The 27,611-nt window shown below is 34.2% G+C and overlaps 1 long non-coding RNA gene across 1 annotated transcript; it reads right to left on the reverse strand.

Moving 5' to 3' along the window:
- Window positions 1–8,890: 8,890 nt before the first annotated feature.
- Window positions 8,891–27,568, reverse strand: LOC124895844. The gene is made up of 4 exons (XR_007051904.1): window positions 27,219–27,568; window positions 26,560–26,655; window positions 12,138–12,225; window positions 8,891–12,043 (listed from the first exon to the last, which is right to left on the reverse strand). It is a non-coding gene; the product is annotated as an uncharacterized LOC124895844 (long non-coding RNA).
- Window positions 27,569–27,611: the final 43 nt, after the last annotated feature.

Here is a 27,611-nt window from a genome sequence, read left to right on the forward strand (position 1 = left end):
CACTCTTGGTTGCATGTATGGAGAGATGACAACCTAAAAATTTGTCTAATTGTTAAAAGACTTAGTCATATTTTTGAGCTATTAACTTCCATGATTTTCAAATTGATCTTCCCAACATCAAGACGTAGATTCTTGAGTTGATTAATGATCAGGGATGTAGAGGGGGTGTGTCAAGAAATTTTTAGATTTTTCAGATGATATTTGAGGTATGTTTGGATGATCAAAATAGTAGGCCAATGCAATGTTGATGCATCACGCCGCATCGATAAGGACTGACATGGTGCATCGCTTAATGCGTTAGGTACCCATTTCTTATGAATTTCTAGGTTTAGGAGGGTAATTCAATCTCTTTCCCTAATCTTATCTTGAAATGTGCACTAATGTTGTCTGACAGTGCTCTATCCTAAGAATTCATACATTATTGTGTTTTTTTGAAATAACTCTCTGCTTATGATCCAAATACTTAATATATGGAGCACCTTATGTCTATTTTATCGTATCTTCACTTCATGTCCCTCCTTGAGTAGTGCAACAATTATAAGTTATGGTCTGATAGTGTTACTCCCATTTATGACATTTGTGCTCGGGTCCGTTAATGACCCTCCTTATGATAGTGGATGGTGGATGTAGAAGTGTAGTGATGTGGTAGGTAGGAGTGTAGATGGTCTTGAAGGTGAAAATTTTTTTGATGTGATTTCTTGGGCTAAGGTTATAGGTGAAAGCGAAAGAAAGGAGATGAACTTTTGTTGTGTGAAATAGCTAAGAAGGGAATGGATTTTTATTATGAGAAATAGCTGGGAATGAGATATATGGTGAAAATCTTTGTGAATGTGATGAGTTTTCTTGTCTTTGTGGGGGAAATCTATGAAGTGGGTGTAGTAATGACAGGCTTGAATATTGTGATTGATGAAAACTCATACCATGTACTATGTGGTTAGTATTCCTTGAATTAAAACCCGAGAGTGTTTGACGATAGTGATAAGGTGAGGCAATATTCATAAAGGGATGTAAAGTATAGGGTCCTATAGTTTAAGTAGTGCGACTCAAACTCTTGTGTCTAGACATATGATGGGATAAATGTAAGCTGAAAAGTGTGAAGTATGCTATTGATTGTTTGGAGTGTAGACTATTAGTTCCCCTAAGTTTAAGTCTATTCGTCATACTTTGTAAGGTAGAAAATGCTTCTTGTCCTATCTTTCGCGAAATCTTATTTCATTATTAGTACCAATATAAATCAGATCTATGATCACCAAATTCACTCATGACTTATGTTGTGATGATTATGGTTCATAGAGCTCATGTGCATGATCATCCCTATGTAAAGTGTCATTGCCTCATGTTTCGTGCTTACACGTTTCGGTCGGGGATACCATGAAATTCGTTTGATGCCTTTGTATGTTTTGTTGAGGAAAATTATTCAATGCAAGATTATATTCTTTATTCTACACTTTTACGTCCTCAAAAGTCCCTACCTATTATTTGGGGACGAATGATCCCAATGGGGAGATAATGTAATGTCCTGCATTTTCAAGCTAGAAATTGAATCGTCATTCCTACATGCGTAATCTCTAATTCCATGGTTTAAGTTTAGATTCATGTGTCATGATCTTTCGCCTATGAAGTGATTATGAGGTGAAAAATATTCATTGAAATGGCCTAAAGCAAAGTTGAGCTAAGAACCTTTCATTCATAAAAAATTGGATATTCGATTCTACAAGGGTCTACTTTAAATGTGTATAACTTTTGATACACATAGAATTTTTAAGCTCAAGACCCATCAAATTGTAGATAATTGAATTATTTTTCTAACGATACCAATTTTGCAAAAATCCGACAATCGAACAAAAAGTTATGACATTTTCCATATGAGGCAGTAAGCCGACACGTTGTCGATGCGACACATTGGCCAGCACGTTACGAGAATATTTAACTCGTTAAATCAGTTTTCTAATGGGTCTAGGCGAATTTCGGTCACTTTCCCTCACCCAAAATCCATTCATAACATAAGATTTGCGCCCCAAAAACGACAATACACTCTATAATTCAATTTTCCTCTCAAATCAAAACCCTAACTCATCCCTAAAGATCAAGAACTCATCCCTAAGATCAAGAATTCCAAGAGACGGATCAAGATCTGGGTTCCATCTTTCAAATCTTACATGGGCTTGTTGAATATCTTGAATATGATTTAAAGTTATCAAGCATGAATTTATAAAGGGGTTTTGGATCCTATGTTTTAAGTTGTGAATTTGAACCTTTTAATGGTAGAATTATTTTGGCCTTGTGGTCTTTTCCCTTAAATTGATTTATACCTATATGTATATGCATGAAATTGAAGATTTGATTGAGAGCATTAATATTGAAATCCCTCTCTTTTGATGAATTAGAGTTTATGAACTTATTGGGAATGATTTGAAGTACATGTTTTATGATTTGAAAGTGGTCTTTTCAATATCCAAGTATTTGACATAATTTAGAGATAATGAGATGGAGTTTCTTGTTATACCTATATGCTTGGTTAAAAGAGAGAATTGCATGTTATTGAGTAAAGTGACATGACCACCTTATATTATTGAAATGTTGACAAAAAGAAAGTCCCTTGCATGTGTTTACATGAATTTAAAGAAAGAGTTCTTTGAACTAATTTATTGATATGGTGGTCCCAAACTTATTTTTTGAAAACAAAGATTTTAATGTGCTAATAATGGCTCAAAGATGTGACTTTCTAGACAATGGTATGACGATACCATATAAATGTATGTCATAATAGAGCTAGAGTTTTCAGAGTTTGATTTCACAGAATACATATTTTAAAGAGTTAAAAATGGGCTTAAAGAGGGTTAGGTGGTTTCCCGAAGAAGGGTTGAGTTCAAGTAACTCGTAGCCCAAAACCTTGTTTGGCACACCAATTGTTTGATGAAAAGCCTTAATAAATTAATTAGGGATTGTGATGTGGGTTATGTATTCAAGAAAGTCTTGCTTTGTCAGTTTCTTTCCATTGAGTCCTAGGGGTACTTGTATCCGACAATTTAGCTTTATGCCTAGAGCCTATGTCATGTTCTCAAGATACTCTCAGTCAAGCCTTGTTCAGTAGAATTCAGTCAGTCTCATGACTTAGGAAACCTCAGTAAATTCAGTAAATCTTAGTCAGTTATCAGACCTCAGTAATATTCCATCAGTCAATGGAACTCAGTTAACTCAGTCCAGTCAGTTCAGTTAATCATGTTCAGTATCTATACAAATGGGAGTAGAAATTAGCACCGAGTGAACCCAAGGATGGGAACTCACCTGTTATATAAGGATGTGATTCTTAGAAGCAATCCTTGCATTCCAGAACTATGTAGCCAGCATAAGTTAAGACATCATAGCCTACTATATGAGGGTAGATGAGGTGGCTTAACCTGTCATATGAGGGTTCCCACCATTTTCATTGGAATTACTTGTTATATGAGGGTCACTCATAAATTGTCCTTACCAGTGGCGTGGTATTGAAACCCTTCCAATCAGGGCATAGATTGGACCCATTCAACTATAATGTGTTATTTGGGTCTTGTCGGTTATATAACTATTTTCCACAGTTTTAGTATCAGTATCAGTAATAGAACTCAGATAGTTCTTCAGGCTCAGGACTATCAGATACAGTCAACTCAGAACAGTAGGGAGCTTATCTAGTTCCATCAGATTCAAGAATGTAAGATATTGTCTATCATGTTATCAGTTATATTAGTTATCAGAACTCAGTCATTAGTCATGTTAGTTATCAGTAAATTCATGTTATCACGATCTCAGATAAAGTTACTATGAATTCATGCATGTATTCTCACGTTCATATAGTCAGTTACCTAGTATTGTTCATGTATATGAACCTCATGCATTCAGCCTACCTCATATGCATACCAGTACATTCAAAGTACTGAAGCATTTGCGGTATGGTGTCTTATACCATAGGTTCAGAAGCATGAGCTCCAGAGTATCAGTAGTATTCCAGTCTCAGTAGTCAGAGTGAGCAGTGATTCCCCATCTTTCGATGACATGATCATTCTTTTATTATCTCATTAATTAATTTATTAGTTGGAGTTAGTTGGGGACATGTCCCATCAACTCTTTATCCAGACAGTTCAGTCAGTTAGAGGCTTTTTAGACTACCATGTTCAGTTAGTTATTTCAGTTGCTTTAGGTTTATTATACCCCATCCATATGTTATGATTTATCAAATCTTATGTTACAGTTTTGAACCTTGTCGCCTTTCAGTTCATGTTTCTGCATTATACAATATATTATATAGTATACAGGTAAAGATATCAGTCATGGGTTAGCTTGTGGTCCTTCGGGGTCATGAATATTGTGTAGCATTGCGGGTATCAGATTCGGAGCGTTATAGCTTGTTACGGCCAGAGCCCCGACTCGGGTCATGACAAAAAGTTCTCAACTCATCTTTTAGTTAAGAGATTTTTATGATCTCGGTTGATCATAAAAGATGTTCCCAAACTATAGAATTGATCATCACTCTTGGATTGACTTAGTATCATTGGGTTCTGGCCTATACACATTGGAACAACGATTTGAATTCTAGCCTGAAAATGTGGAGAGTTACAATAGTTCTTTACAAATACAAGTATATCAACAAAAATAGGATACATATACAAATAAAATGAAAGAAATTATGCAAAAATGAAAATACAATATGAAGTCAACAATTAAATACAAATACAAAACAATATTTTAAGATATAAGTGCAAATTATATGAAATATAAATGATGGTGGGAACTATATAATACAAATATAGATGCAAATTATAAAATACAATACAAATACAAGCGTGAACTATAATATATAAAATACAAATACTATTCTATCAACGAATGAAAAAATATAAATGATGGTGTGAATACAAATATAATAACTGACTATGGTATTTTTCTTATCATCTACGGCTTGTACTTGGCGTAGCCACATTTTTCAAAAATACAACAAATATAAAGTATAACAGAAAAATGAGAAAGAAAAAAAACGAAAAAAAAGGAAAAAGGGAAAAAAAGAAGAAAGAGAAATAGTAACTAGAAATAGAAGAGAGAGAAAACAAAAATAAAAAAATAAAGAAAAAAAGAAGAAGAAAATGGAAATAAAAAAAAAAGAAAAAGGAAAAGGCACAAAAAATAAAAAAATACATAAAAATGAAAAAAAATAGAAAAGACGAAAAAGAAGACAGAGAACCGAAAGCTAAAGATAAAAGAGAGAAAACAAAATGAAAAGAAAAAAAAAGAAAATGAAAATAGTAAAAAACAAAAAGTAAAAAAATGAAAAAAGAGAAAATGAAAAGAAAAAAATGATGGTTAATATAAAGACAATGAGCAGTCATGATGTTTCCATCATTATCCACGGCTTATACTAGACGTTGCCATATTTTTTCAAAAATACAAAAAAGATATAAAATATAAAATACAATCAAAAAAATAATGAAAAAGAAAAAAATAAAACATAAAAAAGAGAAGTATCGACTAGAGATAGAAGAGACAGAAAGAGAAACAAAAAATAAAAAATATGAAAAAAGAGAAATAGAGGTTAGATATAGAAAAGAGAGTAAAAAGAAACAAAACGAAAGGGAGACTATGAATTGTAATATTGAAAGTTAAGTTTGGGCACTCCTATTTTGCTGAATTATAGGCTTTTTCTATAACTGTATGCTAAGCAATACCAGAGTATATGCAGGGAAAATTAGTTTGCACAACCGTCTAGTTTTTGCTAGATAAGTTGAATTCAAGAACTCTCAGTTGCTTGTATCTAAGACGTGTATACAATAGTATTAACGTTTAGTAACCATTATAGTGGATAAATTTCTGTTAAAACTTATAGGATCAATAATTAGTATTCATACTTTCTGTTATATGAGTTAGTTAACAGTTGGTTAACATTGTTACTTAACACTGTTGCATTGTTTGTTAGTCGAGTCTGTTAAGTGTGTCAAGTAGGATAGTGAGCTGGTCACTTGATTAAGTTGTTAGGAAGCTTCTATATAATCACATTTTAGTCATATGAATCTATAAATAGGTGGCATGAACTCATATTGTACGTAACTAACATACAAGTTTCAATCTTAGCTCATTTTCTCTCTTCTTCTCCTTCTTCTCATCGAGCTCAGTAACTGCTGCAATGGTATTAGTGTTTGTGAGAGAGAGTGATTGAGATATATTTTACCATGGTATCAAATCCACGCGATCATGGAACTGGAGAAATAACAATTGAATGTCAATACATCTTTAATACAGTGAGTTCCTTCTATCTGTGATTTCTATTTGTGAGCTAGTGAGCTTAGAGGAGTTTAGATCTCTATATACAAGTGGTGTATTTTGAGATTTCTATGACATTTTTATTCCAATATAGTTGTATCCTACAAAATATACATGGCACCTAAGATTGATCCTAGTGGCCTAGGAGCATCAGATGTAGTAGGAGCTGCATTGATTCCCATTAAGTTGACTGGTTCATAGAATTATGGAATTTGGTGTAAATCTATGAAGATTGGACTATTGGGAAAGAAGAAGTATGTTTGTGTGACTGGTACTTGTAAAAAGAACACATACAGAGAGGAATTACATGATTAATGGGAGATATTCAATGCAGTATTTCTTTCATGGCTGATGAGTTCAGTAAGTGAACAGTTACTCAGTGGTATTGTGTATGGAAAAAATGCCTATGAGGTATGGGAAAATCTTTAGAAGAGGTTTGACAAAGTGAATCATATGAGATTGTACCAATTGAACAGGGAAATCAACAACCTACACCAAGGCACTGACTCGGTCTCAACCTACTTCACTAAGTTAAAGAATTTGTGGAGTGAACATAATGCGGTTATTCTAGCTCCATCATGTAATTGTTCTAAGTCTAAGGAGTATGTAGAGCACTTAGATTAGTTGAGGCTAATACAATTCCTAAGTGGACTAAATGATACATATGACCAAGTAAATAGACATATATTGATAAAGGGAACAACACCTACACTTAACCAAGAATATGCAATGATTATTAAAGATGAGATCCAGCAACTTGCTTGTGTTGTAAATATTATTCATAAAACTAAGCCTATTCCTATGCAAGTACATAGAAAATATGCAAATTCTAGATTTGGAATAGGAATCAGGCATCAACCAATTATGGAAGCCAAGATTAAAAGGTAAAAGATATGATTGTTGTAACTTCACTGGCCACACAAGAGAAAACTATTACAAATTGCATGGATATCCAAGTGATTGGAGAAACAATAAAATAAGTAACTACAACAATCCAAGGGGGTATAAAATCAAGAACTCTACAATGGTCAAGGTGGAGGTGGTGGAGGTGGTAGAGATGGACAATTAGCTATTAGTCAAAATACCAGCCAGTCATTAGCTCATAACTTTATTAGACCTCAAGTAGAGAAATCATACTTGGCTGATCAAACTGGTAACCAGGAAAGTAAAGGGAACAACAATGCTGGTCTGTTAAAGGGATAAGGTTTCTCAGAAGATGAATATAGACAGATCATAGCATTGATCAACAAAGAGACAAATGACTCAGAAAAAGCTAATATGACAAGTACTATTACTTGTTTTTTTAGTCATGTTGTTCCATATGAATGGATCATAGGCTCTAGAGCCATACATTATGTGGTAGCACACAAGGATATATTCTCACACTATCACAAAATTGACAACACAATGTGTGATTAAGTAAACCTACCTACTGGAGCCAAGGTGGATATATCACATGTAGGAGAAGCACAAGTTCTGAAAGAAGAGGTTGTAAGGGATGTGTTGTATGTTCTAGATTTTAAACTGAACTTGTTATGAGTGTCTAAAATGACTAGGAAACTCTCTTGTTTTGGTTCATTCTATCTTGACTTTTGTGTACTTTAGAACCTTTATAGTGGCAAGGTGAAGGGGATTGGTAAGGAAAAAGAAAGATTATACATCCTCAAAAATGTATGTGGAGAGAATAGAATTATCAATAATGTGGCTCATCAAGGGCAGGATACAGGAGTAGAGATGCATGAGTGCAGTCTGTGGTATATGAGGCTGGGACATCCCTCTTCCCAGGCATTAAGAACTTTCAATCTATTAAGACACAGTAGTGATGTACATATTCTAAATAAGTGTTATATTTATCCATTAGCTAAATAAACTAGACAAATCTTTCCTCTCTGTATATCTAGATCTTCAAAATGTTTTGATATTGTACAGATGGATCCTTGGGGGCCTTATAAGACACCTACTTTTGAAAAGAAGTACTAGTTTTTAACTATTGGTGATGATCATAGAAGATATACATGGTTTCATCTACTACAATTAAAGTCTGAGTGTATTGTAGCCATAAAAAACTTCTTTACTCTAATTCAGAATCAATTTAGTGCTCAAGTGAAAATATTAAGGTTAGATAATGGGAAAGAGTTCCTTAATTCTAAATGTACAGAGTTGTTTCAGACCTTGGGAATAATACATCAAAGTATCTTCCCATACACACCACAATAAAATAGTGTGGTTGAGAGACAACACAGACAGATATTGAATGTCACAAGAGCCATTAGGTTTCAATCACAGGTGCCTATGAAGCTTTAGGGATTAAATGTTAAGGCTATTGTGTATCTTATTAAAAGGTTACCATCCTCAGCTATTGAGGGTGAAAGTCCTTATGAAATATTATTCTGTAAAGACCCATCACTAACACACCTAAGAGTTATTGGATGCAAATGCTATGCTTCAGTACTACCAAAGGGTGATAAGCTCTCTAAAAGAGCTAAAGTTGCAGTATTGAAGGGTTATTCTACCACTCAGAAGGGTTATATATTGTCGGATTGGTGTACTAACAAATTGTTTGTCATAAGACATGCAGTGTTCAAACATGATTCATTCCTTTTTGTAGAGTACCCAAGCTCAGAATCAACTGTTGATTTCCTTAAGCTGAGTTTATCTTATCATACTAATGCAGTAATAGAAGTAGATACTTACACAGATCCTGATAATCAATCATATGATCCACAAGAGAAAAGTACATCACCACATAATCTTAACAGTATCCAAGATGAAGACACTCATAACTTCACCAGCAAAGATGAGCCATCCTTATCACCTGCAGAAGTTGCTCCAAGAAAATCATCTAGAGTCATCAAACAACTTGTTTGGTTGTTGGACTATGCATTACTAGGGAAAAAGAGAAACCAGATATCCTATGGAAAACTATCTATCTTATGCTAATACTAGTTCAAGATACCAAAGTTTTATGTCCAGTCTATCAACAAAAGTAGAACCACAATCTTATAATGAAGCTGGCGGAGATAAGAGGTGGATTAAAGCTATGAAATAGAAGGTTAAAGATCTTGAAGAAAATCATACTTAGGAGGTAGTTGATATTCCTCTGGACAAGAATATAATTGGATCAAAATGGGTCTACAAGATCAAGTACAATGCTAATGGAGAAGTAGAAAGGTTTAAGGAAAGGTTGGTCGCCAAGGGTTACAGCCAACAGGAGGGACTAGATTACCATGACACATTCTCTCCCATAGCAAAAATGGTTATAGTGAGAAATTTTATTACTTTAGCTGTATCAAAAGGGTGGTGTATGTACCAAATGGATGTCTATAATGCTTTTCTACAAGGTGATTTAGATGAGAAAGTGTATATGGAAATGCCAGATGGTTTCTTGGAGGGAAGTAACTCAAAGTTTGAAGATTAATCAAGTCATTGTATGGACTTAACCAAGTATCAAGGCAGTGGAATATAAAGCCTACTGCAGCATTGCTCAATACAGCATTCTCTCTGAGCAGATATGATTATTCACGCTTTACCTTAAAGAAGTCAAAAGGTATGGTGGTGGTTTTAGTTTATGTAGATGATCTTCTAATAATAGGGGATAATACAAACATGATTAATGCAACAAAAGTTACTCTCCATCAGCAATTTATACTTAAGGATCTAGGTGAGCTTAAGGACTTCTTAGGCATTAAAGTGTTGAGGTCTGCAAGTAGAGTAATATTGAACCAAAGAAAATATATATTGGAGCTTACATCTGACATAGGGCTTGTTGGTGCTAAGCCATATCTTACTCCATTAGATATTAATATCAAGCTAACCTTTGTTAAAGTGAATGAAGCAGCAGGTGTTAAAGGAGATATTATTCTAAGGGATATAACATCGTATCAAAGACTTGTTGGAAAATTGTTGTATGCAAGAATAACAAAACTTGATATCAGTTATGAAGTACAAATAGTAAGTCAGTTCATGTAACAACCTAAAAAATAAAATTTGGAGGCAGCAAACAGGGTGATAAGATATCTAAACGAAATTGTAGGACAAGGTATATGGCTCCAGGAACAACCTACTACAGAGTTTGTTTGTTGGTGTGACTCAAATTGCGCTGCATGTCCAAATACTAAGAGGTCTGTTATAGGCTATATGGTGCAGTTTGGTGGTTTATTGATATCCTAGAAGTCCAAAAAATAGAACACTATCTCCAGAAGCTCAGTTTAGGTAGAATATAGGAGCATGGCCTAAGCTTTGGTAGAAGTAACATGGTTGGATGGACTGTTTGTAGAATTAGGGATCCCTATAACTAAAATTATTATCATCTTTACTGATAGCAATTCAGCTATTCAGCTAGCTGCTAGCCCCATATTCCATGAGAGGACCAAACATATTTAGGTGGACTGCCACTTTATTAGAGATAAGATCAAGGAAGGGTTGGTTCAACCCATGTATGTGCAGATAAATCAACAGGTTGCAGATATCCTCACAAAGGGCTTGAGTCATGATCAACACTTACATCTCCTAAGAAAGCTTGGTGTGCTCAACATTTTGCACCCTGTAGCTTGAGGAGGAGTGTCAAAACTTATAGTATCAATATTCAGTATTCATACTTTCTGTTATATTAATTAGTTAACAGTTGATTAACACTGTTAGTTAACTCTATTGCATTGCTTGTTAGTCGAGTCTGTTAGGTGTGTCAAGTTGGTTAGTGAGCTGGCCACTTGATTAAGTTGTTAGGAATTTGTTACGAATCTTCTAGATAATCACATTTTAGTCATGTGAGTCTATAAATAGGTGGCATGAACTCACATTGTACATAACTAACATACAAGTTTCAATCTTAGATCATCCTCTCTCTTCTTTTCCTTCTTCTTATCGAGCTCAGTAACTGCTGGAATGGCAGTTATATGTGTGTGTGAGAGTGCTTGAGAGATATTTTAACAAGTTTAGTTACTTTAATGTGGCAAACAATAGTTGTGACTTTACTACTATCATAAGTAACGTTCAACGACCATATATAAAGAGTTAATGTTTTGGGCACTGGCAATGTAAAGAATTACAAATAGTCCACTCTTGTTGACACTTTTGTGAGGCAAAAGGAAGAGAAGATTCATCCTGAAAGGATAGTGCAACAACAACAAGATACTCTATAATCACACAAGTGGGGTATAGGAAGGATAGAGTGTACACAGACCTCAACTCTATTTCATGGAGGTAGAAAGCTTGTTTGCAAAAGACTCCCAACTCATGTAACACATATATAAGATAGGAAGAGAAAACAAAACTAGAGGAAGAATTATAACGCATTCAAGAAAAAGGATCTGTAACAACAACAAAATAATATGTCAACCAAAGGATAAGAAACAATTTGTCAGTCAAAATTCCATTTTGATCATTCATCAATTTCTATGTAAAAATAAGCATCTGCTAAAAGAAGAATCAGATGGGAAAAACAGTGCTTAATGGGAAATGAACTGAAATATCTTGAAGAAGGCATAAGTGTGTGATGATAGATCCAACACTTGAAGCCCCAACGGGTAGGAAAGAAGTTAATGTAATATACTAATAGAGATTTGCCTGGAGGTATGGACCTAAGATGAATCCATTTCTCCGCAGTGTACCTCAAACTTGTTTGGAGATATAGATCTAAGACCTAAGTATGCTCTAAATTAACAGGCAGTTAATTAAGATGATCATGATGAGTTCCCACTAACATAAAGTCTCTAGCGATTGAAACCGCGACCAGAACTTATTATGCTCTCGCCCACTGAAAGGAAGATTATATAAGTTAAAAGTAATATTAGAATATCATATTTGAAGAGGTAATTTAATGTACGAAACAAGTCAATGAATTTATATACCTGTGTAGTCTACCTCATACTTGTCTTCTCCCATCAATTATGTAACATATTCCTTAATGTTGAGGGCTGACTTTTTAACCTGGGAGCTCTTTTAATACATGCACAATACAATGTAAGTAATTCCTCAAGCTTGGTAAAGGATTCAATTGCAATAAACTACCATGCAGAAAAAGACACACCAATCAAACTTAGAGATTTGATATTCTAGAAGGTGACTTGTTCCATGTTCCATTCTCCCCCTCCTAGATGTCTGCGCTTGATAGTCATAGCCTTTGAAGGCTGGGTGGTGATGTCCCAATTCTTGGTACTGCATCGAATTTCAGATCGAACCCACCCAATTTCAGTTCTTTCAAGCTCAAAGGGAAGTGAAAATCGAACCGATGTGCATGTCTATGCCCAAAGCGGACAAAAATTACGGTAACTTGTTCAAGTTTATTAAGGACATCCAATCTTGGAAAATAATTTGCTGCTCCACTGCTGAATAATCCATGAGGAAATCAAGGGTTCAAAGATTGAAAAACCTTCTGAAAATAATCTATATGTCTACCGAATAGGAAATCTTAAGTAACTTTAATGTTCTCAGATTCTCTAACTTTGTTGGTTTGTCAATATCCAAAAAAAAAAAGACAGTACAATTACCGCTGAACACATTTCGTAGCTTTTCAAGATTTGAGATACTACGTGATAGTACTGAGATTGGTCCCAGGTTATACACCTCGATCTAGATTTTCTAAATTCTAGAGGTTTGAAAGTGAGGGAGGGAGTGCTTCTTCCTCCATCTAAATGATTAAGCACCTCAAATGAACTAGCATGCCTATTTCATTTAGCAAAGAATCCGTCAAATATGCTTTCTTCAGGTCCAACTTTTTATGAAGCCTCAAGTGTCTTAAATGACAATGGTAAGGAAGAGGTTCAAAGAAATGTTCATATTTGTTAAGACTAGTGCCTCAAAAGTAGGATATTAGTCATACTTGTTGTTGTAATTCAAAATAAAACTTCAGAGTTGGATTAAGTTAAGCTAAATAAGGCTGCAATCTTGCAGAATCTGGTTTTATTACAATTGTTGATCTGCTATAATTGTTAGAGATAACAAGCCCATGCATCGCGCGGATACATATCCCAGTTCACCAATAATGTTGTCAACTCATTCAAAAAGTTGATCAACAAAAATGTTCCTATATGTGAGAAAATTTTATGTGTTCTTTAAAGAACTAAAGGTGTGTTTGGTATAGGAATTTCAAAAGCCATGTGTCCTTACTTTTTACTCTTTCATTCCATTTTTTATGTTGTACCATTTTCTTTTTAATCCATCTAAAAAAAATATCATATTATTATATTTAAAATAATTTTATTTTAAAATATCCATTTTATCCCTAATTGAAATGATGAATAACCCAACAAATATCTAAGAATTATTTTAAACCTATCATGTCAAACGATGCCAAATAAAATGAAATAAACAGAGTATGATAATAAAGTGTTGAATTAGATTCTATAGACTTTTACTTATATTCATAATCCATACGACATTTTTAAAAATAAGCCACATTGTCCTAACTTCAATCTGATGTTGCATTAGGATCCCCTCCATGTATGAAGATCCTTTTTGTTTAATCCAGTATAGGCTTAAAATAATAATAGTCAATCAACTTTGAGTTTAAATTACACTTATCAATACTATGGTGTTTACCTTTCGTAGCTTAATTTTAAATATGTTTGTTCTTCTATTTTTTCATGCTTCTCTTTGTTTCTATTTTTTCTTTATTGTTGCTTATATTTGATTTATACATTTGCAACTATTTAGTATTATTTCATTGTGTTGTGACTTAACTCATTCTTTGTTACTTCTATCGTCTATAAAATATATAAAATTAAGATATCATACACATAAGAAAATCAAGTAGATTGAAAAATAAATAAGACGCAACAAATCGTCAAAATATAGTGCTATATTTGTCCTCTTCCCTTTCAAAACCTTCTCTTCATAATTCTTAAAATAATGACTAAAATTTCAAAAACATTATAATCTTTTAATGATATCACCACAAATTCATCCTTTTCCTTTCATATATCACTACTCCATTTTAATTAATTTTACCTGATAAAGCCTATGAATATCATTTATCAAATTAATGCTTACAAAAATGAAACTGAACAAAGACATGTAAATATTGGTTTGAATAATGAAATATTTACATGTAAACTGAGCAAAAACATGTAAACACATGTATGTGTATATTCTAATACGTGTATATTGAGGATTTTCTTCCTTGGTATTGAAATGAAGATACGAGTAAGATTCAAAAATCTATTGCAAAAAAAAATTGTTACCTAGAAGAGGTAAAGCCAGTGAATGAATTGCCGTGTAACTTCATCAGAATCGAATGCAACAATGAGGTCTTATTCAAAGATAATTGATAATCACTTTTGATCAAAATTTAAGAACATATAAATGGTTAGAAGTAATTATATGGTTAATTTTTATAGAAAGGACGATTGGATTAATTCAAAACCAAAAATAGAAGTTAAAATCTATTTTAAATTCAAAAATCTCAACTGGTTAAGATAATGTCAAATCTATAAATATGATTAGGCTTAATTAGTGGAACAGTTTCAATTTCAAAATTCCTATCTTCTTTTGGTCTTTTAATTATTCTGTAAAACTTAACATCAATAAGCAATGAAACTTAACCTAGCCTTTTTCTCTTTCTTTTCTTAGTCAACAGATTTGTATCAAGAGCATTGTCATCTTGAGGGAACTATGAGAAGACAGTGAATCAATATAACTTCTTTCTATATAACCATTCTTTAAAATGTTGTCTTAAATAGTTTATAGGAAATGAATTCTGAAACAAGCTTTGTAACTTCACTTGTCTTCAACGGTAAGAATTATCTTTTAGGTTCGATTAGCAGTTCACACACACTAAATCTATGGAGAGGATGAAGAAAACTAGAGGGAGATTTCTTTAAGAAAGAGAGAGAGAATTAATTTTGTGGTAATACTCGTGGGTAACCTCCCCAGCGGATGGGCTATTGATATTAATGAATTAGAGTATGTTCAATTACATAGAGAAATGAGAATAAAAGGTACAGCCTAAAATTTAGAAAATTAGAATATAATTTCTCAAAGGTTGAACAACATGAACATTAATATATAACATTACGTCATATATTAATCAGGCTCCACAACCTAAAAATTATCCCACTTGGGAAATTAGAATGACGGTTCACCTTGAAGCACTAGACCTCTGGGAAGTAGTAGAAGAGTACTAGGAAGTAACTCCTCTTGGATATAATCCAACAATGAATCAGATAAAACATCACAAGGAGAGAAAGACAAGGAAAGTCAAAGACAAAGCATGTTTTTTCTCCGTAGTATCTCCTTCAACTCTTACTAGAATTATGCAAATGAAATCTGCTATAGAAATTTGAGAGTATCACGAAGAGGAATACCAAAGAAGTGAAAGAGTGCAAAATATGCAAGTGATGAATCTGATTTTAAAATATGCAAGTGATAAATCTGATTCGGGAACTTGAAATAAAGAGAATGAAAGAATCAGAAACTATAAAAGATTATGCAGATCAACTACTCAACTTAGCCAATAAGGTGAGATTGTTTAGTAAGGATTTTACTGATGAACAAATTTTTCAAAACATTCTTATCACACTTTCTGAGAAATATGAAGCCAGAATCTCTTCTTTAGAGAATTCTAACGATTTATCAAGCATTACCTTTGCAGAACTTATTAAAGCTTTGCAGGCATTGGAGCAAAAGAGAATGATGAGGAAAAAAGGTTTTATTGAAGGTGATTTTCAATCTAAATCATAGAACGAGTTAGAAAATGGAACAAAAAAGAACCACAAGCAAAGGCAAGGCAATAATAATAACAATCGGGGAGTAATTAATTCACCCTGCTCTCATTGCAAAAAGAAAAATCACTCTCAACAAAAATATTTGTGGAGGCCAAATGTCCAGTGCAAAAAATGTGGTCAACTAGGCTATGTGGAGAGGGTATGCAAGTCAAAAATGCAACAAGAAAACGCCAAAGCTTCTATAAATCAATATCAAGAAGAGCAATTATTTGTTGCAACTTGTTTTGCTAACAAAAGCACTTCTGAAAATTGATTGATTGATAGCGAATGTACATATCATATAACCATTGATCAAGAGCTCTTTAAAGAGCTAGATTGATCTGTTATCTCTGAAGTCAAAATTGGAAACGAAGAATATTTTGATGGAAAAGGCAAAGGAACAGTTGCAATTCAAAGCCCTACAGGTTTGAAACTTATAACTGATGTTTTCTTTGTTTCTGATCTTGAACAAATACTCTTAAGGGTTGGCAAGCTACTTGAAAATGGTTTTAAAGTGTTGCTTAAAGAAAAAGCAAATGTCATCAAGGATTCTGATGATAAGGAGATGTTCAAGGTCAAGATGAGAGGAAGGAGTTTTTCCTTGAATCTATTGGACGAGGAGCACGCAACCGTTGTCTGATTGGAAAATGATTCATAGTTATGGCACAAAAGACTCAAACATCATCCTCATGATTCAATACTCTTCGTGAAAGAAAATCAACTTGCAAAAGGTCTCCCGAGCTTTGAGAAAAATCTTTCTGGTTGTGAAGCTTTTCAGGAAGAAAACAAGGCTTCCTTTTCAGAATTCATCATGGAGGGCAAACAATAAAATGCAACTTATTCACTCGAATTTAGGTGGACCTTAGAAAACACCATCTTTAAAGGATAGTAAGTACTATATTGCCTTTATAGATGATTATTCCAGATATTGTTGGATTTATATTTTGATTTTTAAATCTGAGGTCGCTGATGTATTCTTGAAAACTAAAGCTTTTGTGGAAAATCAGAGTGACTGCAAAATTCAGGTGATAAGAATAGATAATGGAATCGAGTATCTTTAGAAAATTTCAACAAATTTTGGAATGAAGAAAGAATCGAGCATCAACTAACAGCACGTTATACTTCCCAACAAAATAGAGTAGTGGAAAGGAAAAATAGGATACTAATAGAGATGACAAGGTGTTTGCTCCATGAGAAAGGGATGCCAGAGAAATTTTGGGCTGAAGTTGCCCACACCGCAGTATTTATGCTAAACAGATTGCCAATCTAGGCTTTACAAAAGAAGACACCATTTAAGGCTTGGCTTAGTTACAAAACCTTAATAAAAAATCTGAAAAATATTTATTTATGTTTGTTTTTCTTATGTACCTCAGATGGAAAGAGATAAACTGGATAAAAAAGCTGAACCCAGAATCTTTGTAGGATATAGTAGTCTATCAAAAGCTTACAGCATCTATCGGCCTTAAAATGTCAAACTGATTGTTAAAAAGGATGTCAGATTTGTGGAGAATAACACCTGGAGCTGGCAAGATAATGAAAAGACAAAGAATGTAGAATTTCTAAATGATGATGCTGATGATATATACATCCTTATTAGTTTTATAACATCCTTATTGTCTCTTTCTTTCAAATCAATAACTTCAATGAAAATTTTCTGCAATAAGTTTTCCCCATTAAGTTCCTGATCGACTGAGCACTGTGCACGAATGTCAAAATGACAAACAACAGACTTATCTTTATAAACTTTGTAAAACAAAGTAGTTTTTCCAAGACCTAGCATGCCGACTATGGAAATTACATCTATCTCAGCTGGCCCACTATTGAGCTTCCTAATTATCCACTTTTTCTCCTCCACAAAACCAGTAATTGTTTTACCAACTATTGAGGACTTGATTTCAATTGGCTTGTTGTGAGTGTTTGTAGAAATGATACTTGTATTCTTGGAGATCTGCTTTTGTACCTCTTTTTGATAATCTTGATTTTTTCCACAATATCAGGAAGTAAGAAGATAAGTTGTAATAGAGAAGGATCTCTGGCAAGAATTGAGTTAATCCGAGTTTTCGACTCATATGCCACATCGAGAATATGAGTCCAAAGATCTCTATACAATTCTTGCTTAACTTTACCAAAGAACAATTTAATGATTTCCATGTCTTCTTTCACCTACCTAATTCGTTATTTTATTAGAGCAACTAAATAAGCATTGGAATTGAGCAAGTTAGTTAAGTTTCTGAGAAGAAGAGTCATGAAGAGTGGTCCATCACTCAGCGGGAGGCTGAGCTGGTATGAGTCTGTGCGGGCTTTCATGAAAACATTCTTGAGATCTTCCTTCAGGAGTTCAATTTTTTCTGGTAAGTTTAAACTTGCACCACCTATTTCATTCATATTCTCTTCATTTCTTGAGTTCACTCCTAAGTTGCGAACAAGAACAAATACCTCCTTGGTAAGTGCTTCAACACATGCCAAGAAAAAAAACTACTTGTAATGATGAATGATGTCCTCGGGCACATCTGAAAGAATAATCGAAAGTAACTCTATCATGATATGAATGTTTCCCACTGAGGTACTAGGAGTAATATCATTAACCATATGTTTGTACAGATAAATTAGAGAGTCTCTAACAATTTCCAGAGAGGCTTCTCGAGTGTTCCTAATGAAGCAACCAACTTCTGCCGATTTTGAAGCTTTCAAATTTGTTTAATAGATGTGCATAACCTCTAGTTCAATGGGTATAATATCCACAAGCAGATTGGCCAGCTTGAAATTAAATTGGGATACATATGATTCATCTGTTTCCTCTGATCCATTGAATTCATCAAGATGATAATCCAAAAGAGTAAAGCAGAAGCTTACTACTCTCTGAGCCATAAATTGAAGATGAGGTAACACATATTCAATTGTCTCATACTAATACGACCTTTTACTTTCAACCGATGAAATCTCTTAAAATGTTAAATAATTTTTGAAAAACTAATATTGAATCAACTCAGACTAACACTTGAGTAGATATTGCAGATACATGAGGATAGCATCAAAAAGCTCAACCAAATGATCCTCGATCATGGGCACATGACATGATTCAACATAGTTATGTGAGCTAACATAATTTTTGATATTTTCCTGGAGGTAAGGAACATCATGATCCATAAATTTAACCAGCACGCCTTCTCCACACTAATGAAAAAGTGACTGAACCAGATCATGAATCTCATTTGATATGCAAGACAAGATTTTGTCAATACAACCTTCTGAAAGGAAATAGCAATATTGATGAAAATGCGGAAACAAATGTCATCTCTTCAATTCAATCCATTTTAAGAATTGAAATTTTCATACGATCGTTATTTAATTTTTCTATGAAATCAAGAATATTGATAATGCCCTCACGAAATACAATGGATGACACCTACTAAAGAGACCAAATATTGTCTCAAATTGTCCATGAACTGAATTACAACATGTAGCTAATAGAAATGCAGAAGATGTTATGATTGAAAAGCATATACCCCAAAAAAAAAAAAAAAAACAAGATGAACACACAGATTTACGTGAAAGTCCTTGACAGGAAAAGCCACAGGTAGAGGCAGAGGAATTTCACTATAACGGATGGAGAATACAATGAGGAGAATGACGTATTTTCTAAACTTCCAAAACTGTCCCACTAATTGCACTTATATAATGTGTGTGTACAAATAAATCCTAAGCCCAAAAACAAACTGGTCCATATCGACCCGATCCCTATGCTACCACAACTGACATCACAAAAAATCACAAAGATGGGTTGCACTGCAAAATATTTAGGGCCGGATCAACAGAATTCAGGTCACAAACTCTAATAATATCCACCTTGACACAAATTCAAATTCAGAACTCAAATCCATCTCAAGAAAACTCTCCACGTTTTCTACAAAAGCCCCTAAGGGCGCATCTTAACTGTTGACACCAATCAAGTCCAAGCAATGCACAAACTTGGCACTTGGTAGTGTCTTGGTCATCATATCAATAGGTTTATCATGGTTACTAATCTTGCATACCATAATATCACCAGGAGCAATAATTTCACGCATAAAATGATACCAAACATCGATGTGCTTTATCCTTTCGCGAAACATATGATCTTTTGTAAGGAAGATAGCACTCTGACTATCTCAAAATATTGTCGTAATCTACATGTCTTTGCTAAGTTCACCAAACAAACCCTTCATCCAAATAGCTTCCTTGCAAGCCTCTATAATAGCCATGTACTCTGCCTCAGTAGTTGACAAAACAACTGCAGTCTGTAAAATAGTTTTCCAACTGATAGCACAACTACTAATGGTTAAAACATAGTCCTCTTTTTATCAAGGTCTCCTACAAAACCAGAATCAACATAACCGATCACTCTATTTCTATTTTTCTCAAACTACAAACAAACATCAACAGATCCATGCAAGTATCTGAAAATCCACTAAACTGCTTACCAATGTTATTTACTAGGATTTGTCATGTATCTGCTAACTGCACTGACTGCATATGATAAATCTGGTTGGGAACACACCATCGCATACATAAGAGACCCAACAACACTAGAGTATGGAACTCGAGACATATCATCACGATCATCATCTGCATTTGGAGATAACATGGCTAAGAGTTTAAAATGAGCTGCCAATGGAGTACTAAAATTTTTGGTGTTTTTCATATCGAACCTATGAAGCACTTTCTCAATATACCTTTTCGGACTCAAGTATAACTTACACTTCTCTTTATGCCTCAGAATTTCCATGCCAAGGATCTTCTTTGCTACCCCTAAATCCTTTATCTTAAAATCCTCACTCAGCTGGGATTTTACTCTTCCTATCTCTCTTATATACTTTACTGCAATCAATATGTCATTAATATACAAGGGAAGATACACGAACGAACCATCACTTACCTTCTTGAAATAGACGCAACTATCATAACAACTCCTTTTAAACTTATGAGAAGTCACAAAGGAGTCAAACCTCTTATACCACTATCTGGGCAACTGTTTTAAGCCGTAAAGGGACTTTTTCAGTAAGCATACATAGTCCTCCTTTCCTGAGACTACAAAAGCCTTTGGTTGTTGTATATAGATGTCCTACTCAAGTTCTCCATATAAGAATGCAGTCTTGACATCTAACTTCTCAAGTTTAAGATCATTCATGGCCACAATAATAAGTAAGGATCGAATCAAACTATGCTTTACAACTGGAGAAAACGCATCTGTGAAGTTAACACCTAGAACCTGACTATAACCTTTAGCAACTAGTCTTGCTTTGTACCTAGCATCTTCAACTCCTGATGTTCCTTTTTTCTTTTTAAATACCTACTTGCAACGGTCATCTTTCTTATCTTTAGGCAATCTCACCAAATCTCATGTTCTATTCTTATGAAGTGATTCTATCTCCTCCTGCATAGTAATCATCCATCATCAAGAATTATCACAACTAACTATCTCTGAGTAAAAAGAAGGTTCTTCACCGAAATTAATACCTTTTGCTAAATTTAATGCATAAGCAACCAAATTAGCTTCAACATACTTTTGAGGAGGTCTAATATCTCTGTTAGTCCTGTCTTTAGCAATAGAATATTATGGCATCACTGGTAGTGTAGAAGAAATAGTATCACTCTATATCTCCAGGGTAAACTGAGAAGTAGACACTGGTGTGGACTCTTCTCTAATCTACAATTCAACGTGGGTGCTTGAATTTTTTTGATTCATGACACTAAACTCATTTGGGGGCGAAGCACTAGATTTGGAGGAAGCACGAAACATGGAAGTTTCATCAAACACAACATCCCTGCTAATTATAACCTTTTTGCTTTTTGGACACCAAAACTTATATCCTTTAACAACAGACTTATAAGCCATAAATAAACATTTGACAGATCTAGGTTCCAACTTTCCATTATCAACATGAACATAAGCAACACATCCAAATATCCTCATAACAGAGTAACTGGGAGGAGTACCGGACTATACCTCTTATGGGGTCTTTTTGTCAATCGCAATTAAAAGAGGGTAGTTAATAAGAAAACAAATTGTGAAAGCAGCTTCGGCCCAAAAAAAATTGGGTAAACCAATATTAGAGAGCATAAAATGCACCTTCTCCATTATAGTCCTATTCATTTGTTCAGCCATACCATTCTGTTGCCGAGTACGACGAACTATTAAGTGCCTTACATATAGCACCCCGTAGCCTTCTCAACTTGATACCACCCCTAGTGCTAACTTAAGACACTTAGAACCTTAAAAATAAAACTAAGTGTTGGATAATTAGCCTCATTTTGACCTCTCAAACTTTGATGATTTTATTTTCAACTTTTTCAAAAGTGTATTGTTGATTTTAACGTTGAATCATGATTGGAGTGGTAAGAAGTATATCTCGGGTGAGTTTCAAAATTTTTTGATAAGCGTAAGGGGAAGTTTGGATAACCAAAATAGTAGCATCCCTCAATATGCCCACATCGTGCACTCCAAAATAGTGCTATAGATCCCACATCGTGCACTCATTCCTGTGCTATGAAGCCCATTCCAAGCCCTCCATCGTGCACTCTAAAAATTTCTAGCTTATAATTATGCATAATTAAGCGCAATAAGGTCATTTACCTCACTCAAAACCGTCCAAAACATATGATTTGAATCCCTAAAGATCATTGTACATCTTTATTCTCTTTTATTAATTTCAAGAAAACCCTAGAGACCCAAAGATTAAGAATCAAGCTCTTAGGTCAAGATTTCCAAGAAACAAATTAAGAATTTAGTTCTATCCTTTGAATTAGGTCATCTAAGGCACATGGAGTTTTCCTAAACTACATGGGAATGGTGAAATCATTTTAATAATGTTTGAATGTTAAGAAATTTTGTATTTACAAAGGTTCTTGAATTTGCATTGACAATGACGTATTGTGAATCCTTCGATGATAATGTTTTGGTCTTAAGGCCTTCCCTTAAATCTTAATTTTTCTTGTGTATATGTATATATGTAATTTTTAGTTTTGAAATATGAGTTGAGAGCAAGAATAATGAATTTTTCCTCTCTTATTGATTTACTCCTTGAATTACAAATTATGGGTTACTAAAAGTGCCTGTTTAAGTATAAGTCAAGAGCTTTACTATCTTATTTGAACTTTGTATTGATTGAGAATTGAAGAGAGGGATAACTTCTTATTTTTAAATGTTAAATGTGAAAATCAAGGAATTGCATGGTTGTTTTGAGAAATTGACCACCTCTTGCCGAAATATTGAAAAGAGAGAATCTTTGCATGGTTTGACACATGTTTTGAAATATGAATCCTCTTTTATCATTTGAATTGGTGGTCTGAGCATTGTTTTGAATAAAAGAGATGTACATGATATTTTATGGCTTAGAAGATATGAATTGCAAGTCTTGGTATGACGATATCAAAGCAGATGAATGTCATAACAAAGTAAGATTTTTAGATTTTTGATTTCAAAGAATGTATGCCTTAAAAGTTAAAACGGGCTTAAAGAGAGTTAGGTGGTTACTCGAAGAAGACTTGAATTTAGATAACTCGTAGCCCAAAATCGTGTTTTAACGATACGGGTTTATTATGTCCCCAAGAGGGACCATACACTGGCCTAGTTCCCTTTGGTGTATTGAAGATAAAGATTCTAGCCCTTGTGGCAAACATGGGTTGGGGGCTTGGCCGCTGAGTTAAGGGCGGATTCCATATAGCCCATGGGATTATAGAGTTGTAGGGTTTACCACCTAGCTCAGAAGTAAAATAAAATAATGAGTCGTGGATTTCAAATAAATGTTCTAAGTCTTGTAAATATGCCCATGTGTTTTCCACATAACTTATGTAAAGAGTTTATAAAATGCTCTTGCTTATGTTGTATAATAGTCATTATTTTGGATTGCTCTGTCTACCAGTACAAATGTATTGACCCCTTATATTTCAAGATATGAGGCACAGTCCTAGGTCCCATTTAGCAGTAGACTTATGTGTCAGAACTTTCAGTTGGTGAGCCTTCTCTATTTCGGAAGGCCTAGTTATTAGATTTCATTATCTCTTTATGTTTTATGATCTAACTGGGGGCCTTATCCCAGTTCTAGATAAGATGTTGGCTTTGTTGTATTAGAGATTTTGTAGACTGAGGTTAATTCTATTAGAGATGTATGGATTTTATTCCAAATTTGTTCAACTGAATTATAATATTGACCATGATTTTGTGTTGTTGTGTACTTCCATATTTTTTTTGTTTTGTATATGAATGTGTGCATATTTCCAAATAGTGAAGGGCACTCGAGCCTTCATGGTTTGGGATACTCGTCGCAGCCAAGGCCTCGGCTCGGGTCATGACATCATAATTCCTTCTGACATGCATGGAACATTAAATTTATTAGAATATGACTCTAAACCATTATCAGTCTATAGGCAATTTACCTGCTTTCCTATTTACTTTTCAATCATAGTCTTCCACTCCTTGAAAGTAGGCAACATATAATTCTCTTGCTTTAGGAAGAACACCCAAACTTTTCTGGAATAGTCAACATGTAATTCGCACCTCCTATGGAAGGTACTCTAGAAGGACCCCAGAGATCATAATGAATATAATCAAGTGTGCCTTTAGTTGAGTGGATGCCTTAAGTGAATTTGACTCTCTTCTGCTTCCCAAAAACACAGTGCTCAAAGAACTCCAATTTTGTAATACTCTGGCCATCAAGAAGTCCTCCCCTACTTAGTTCAGTCATCCCGTATTCACTTATATGTCCCAAGCGTATATGTCAAAGTTTAGCAACATCACTATATGTTAGAGAGGAGGTAGAAAAAGTTGCATCACCTGCAACCGTAGAGCCTTGCAAGACATACAAATTTGCAGTCTTTCTCTATCCCTCCATCATAATAAGGGCACCTTTACTAACCTTCTAGTGTACTTATATCTGTTTGAATCGAGGGTACTCAAGGAAATAAGACTTCTCTTCAAGTCAGGGATATATCGTACATCACCAAGTGTCCTCACAACCCCATCAAATATCTTAATCCAGATTGTTCCAATACCAGCTATCTTGAAGGGTGTGTTATTTCCCATCAACACAACACCTTTAGAGACCATTTCATATGTTGTAAACCAATCCTTATTGCGACACATATTAAATGTGCAAGCTGAATCAAAAATCCAATCCTCACAGGGCTTGGAGTTACTATCAGAAACTACCAAGAGTTCTCCATCACTACCGCCATCTTTAACAAAATTGGCTTCACCGGACTTCTCTAGTTGTCTTACTTTCTGGTTTTCAACTTCCTGTTTATTTCTATTCTGTAACTTATAACACTCAGATTTGATATGGCCTTTCTTCTAAACGTAATTATAGTTTTTTTTGTTTTTGGATTTTGACCTATTTCTATCATCACCTCTGGAGCTCCTCTCATGAGTCCTTCCTCGAACAATAAGACCATCTCGTTGAGTCACTGACCAATTCACAAGATGTTTCATCTTCTCCTTAGAAAAAAATGCATCATAGACTTCATCTAGGTTCAGGGTATTACGACTTTATAAAATCGTATCCCTAAAGTTTGAGTATGATGTAGGCAGAGAACACAACAAAATCAACCCTAGATCTTCCTTATTGTACTTAACCTCCAGAAATGATTTCCTTAAATACAGATAGGTGATCCTCTAAAGACATACCCTCAGATAGAAAATGGGAATAAAGTCATTATTTGAGATGCAACTTACTAGTTTGGCTCTTTGTTATACATAACGATTCTAGTTTCAACCACAACATAGTGGTTGTGGTCTCCTTCAAAACATCCTGTAGAATTTGATTGGATAAATGAAGATAGGTCTGAGATAAAGCGTTTCGATGCTTGTGCCATTTATCCTCCTATGTGCATGATGAGGGCATCTTATCAAACCCTATTAGAGCATCATCCAAATACCTCTGCATGAGCACAGTACGCATCTTAACTTGCCATAACAAAAATTTGGTATTGCGGTCCAACAACGGAATATCATACTTCATGGTTTCCATCCCAAAGAAAATAATTGATTACTCTAATACCAGTTTGATATGATCAAATAAAATAAGCAATACCACAAGAAAAAGAAAAAAAAAGAGGAACACACAGATTTACGTGAAAATTCTTGACGGAAAAAACCACGGGCAGAGGCAGAGGAATTTCACTATAATGGATGGAGAATACAATGAGAAGAAGTATATTAATTAGAACAGATGCCTTTGTACAAAATCAAAGAAAGATGAATATATACTGGAGATAGTCATTTGATTTTCAACACTGTTTTGAGTCCCTTACTGTCTACAGAATGGTCTGGTGGTTTTCTTGAGCACTATTTTGGGTTTGAATTATAGGCCCAAGCTCCAAATCGTTATAAGCACTATTTTGCACATTAAATCCAACCATAAAATGACACGTTACCCAATCTGAATCAATGCCCTTAAACCAACTTAGCCCGGTGTAAAATTCAGCTTCTTATATAGAAACTACATAAAAATGAACATACTTACAAGACTAACTTAATTATGTGAAATGAAAAAAAAAAAAAAAAAGAAGTATAAACAAATGTTGCATAACATACCGATGATATGTTTGCTTCCACTTCCCCTTTTTCTCCTCCATTTCCTCTTTCCATGTCTGTAGCTTTTACTAGTCAAGCCGGACTAGTTCTTAAGATCTGATAATGTATTGAAAGTAAAATAAAGAACACAAAAACTTAATAAATCATAGAAGGAAACAATTTACTGCAGATATGGTCAGACATCTACGACAACAACATACCTAGTGTAATCCAATAGGTGGGGTCTGAAGAAGGTAGAACGTACACGAACCTTATCCCTATGTGTGGTATTCGACAGACTATTTACGAAAGTAGTTCAGACCAGATTTAAAAGGACAAAACAAAAGAAATGAAGACACCGCAAAAGATAGGGGAAGCATTCTGAAGCATACAAAGAAAAGGAACGTATCCAGACGACTCATAATAAATAAATAACAAAAGTATTGTTTTTCGTGTTGGAATCAATTTTTTGCATGTTCTCTATAACACAATTTTTCTATAGCAGCAAAAATATTCAGACAAATAATGTCGTTATAAACAGATTTGATGGTACTATTTTATTTAGGGATCTATTTAGAGACTAATAATTAAAATTTAAGAGAGAAAAATTGAATCATATGTTCAACATCGTGCAAGAGTTAATTTTAAAATAAGAGTGGTTCAAGAATATATAATCATACCTTTAAATTTCAACAAACCTGCCAAGACGAAGCTGTGTGAAATAGTACACGAGGTGATTCAGAGAGAAGCTAAAGTAAATGGCTAAACAGGAATTTCAACAGTAAAAAAAAAATCAAACACTCCATCATAATAAAGTTGTTGAGATTATTCCACTAAGGGATTTATTACTTTAGGTTTCTTTTTGATTATTAAACTAACTCAAGCGTACCGACCTGTTTTGTTTCCTTTTTTTTCCGCTGGGTTTCAGGCTCGACTAATTCAGACTTGTTCATGCACAATAAACCGGAAGCATCTTATTTTCCATTTTCAAGACTAAAACCTTATATCTATGGTTAAAGGTGAAGGCATCATATCTATCTTACCGTAACTCGAATGATACCTCTTGATTTCTT

This window comes from Capsicum annuum, unplaced genomic scaffold (genome assembly GCF_002878395.1).
Source record: "Capsicum annuum cultivar UCD-10X-F1 unplaced genomic scaffold, UCD10Xv1.1 ctg999, whole genome shotgun sequence".
NCBI lineage: Eukaryota > Viridiplantae > Streptophyta > Magnoliopsida > Solanales > Solanaceae > Capsicum > Capsicum annuum.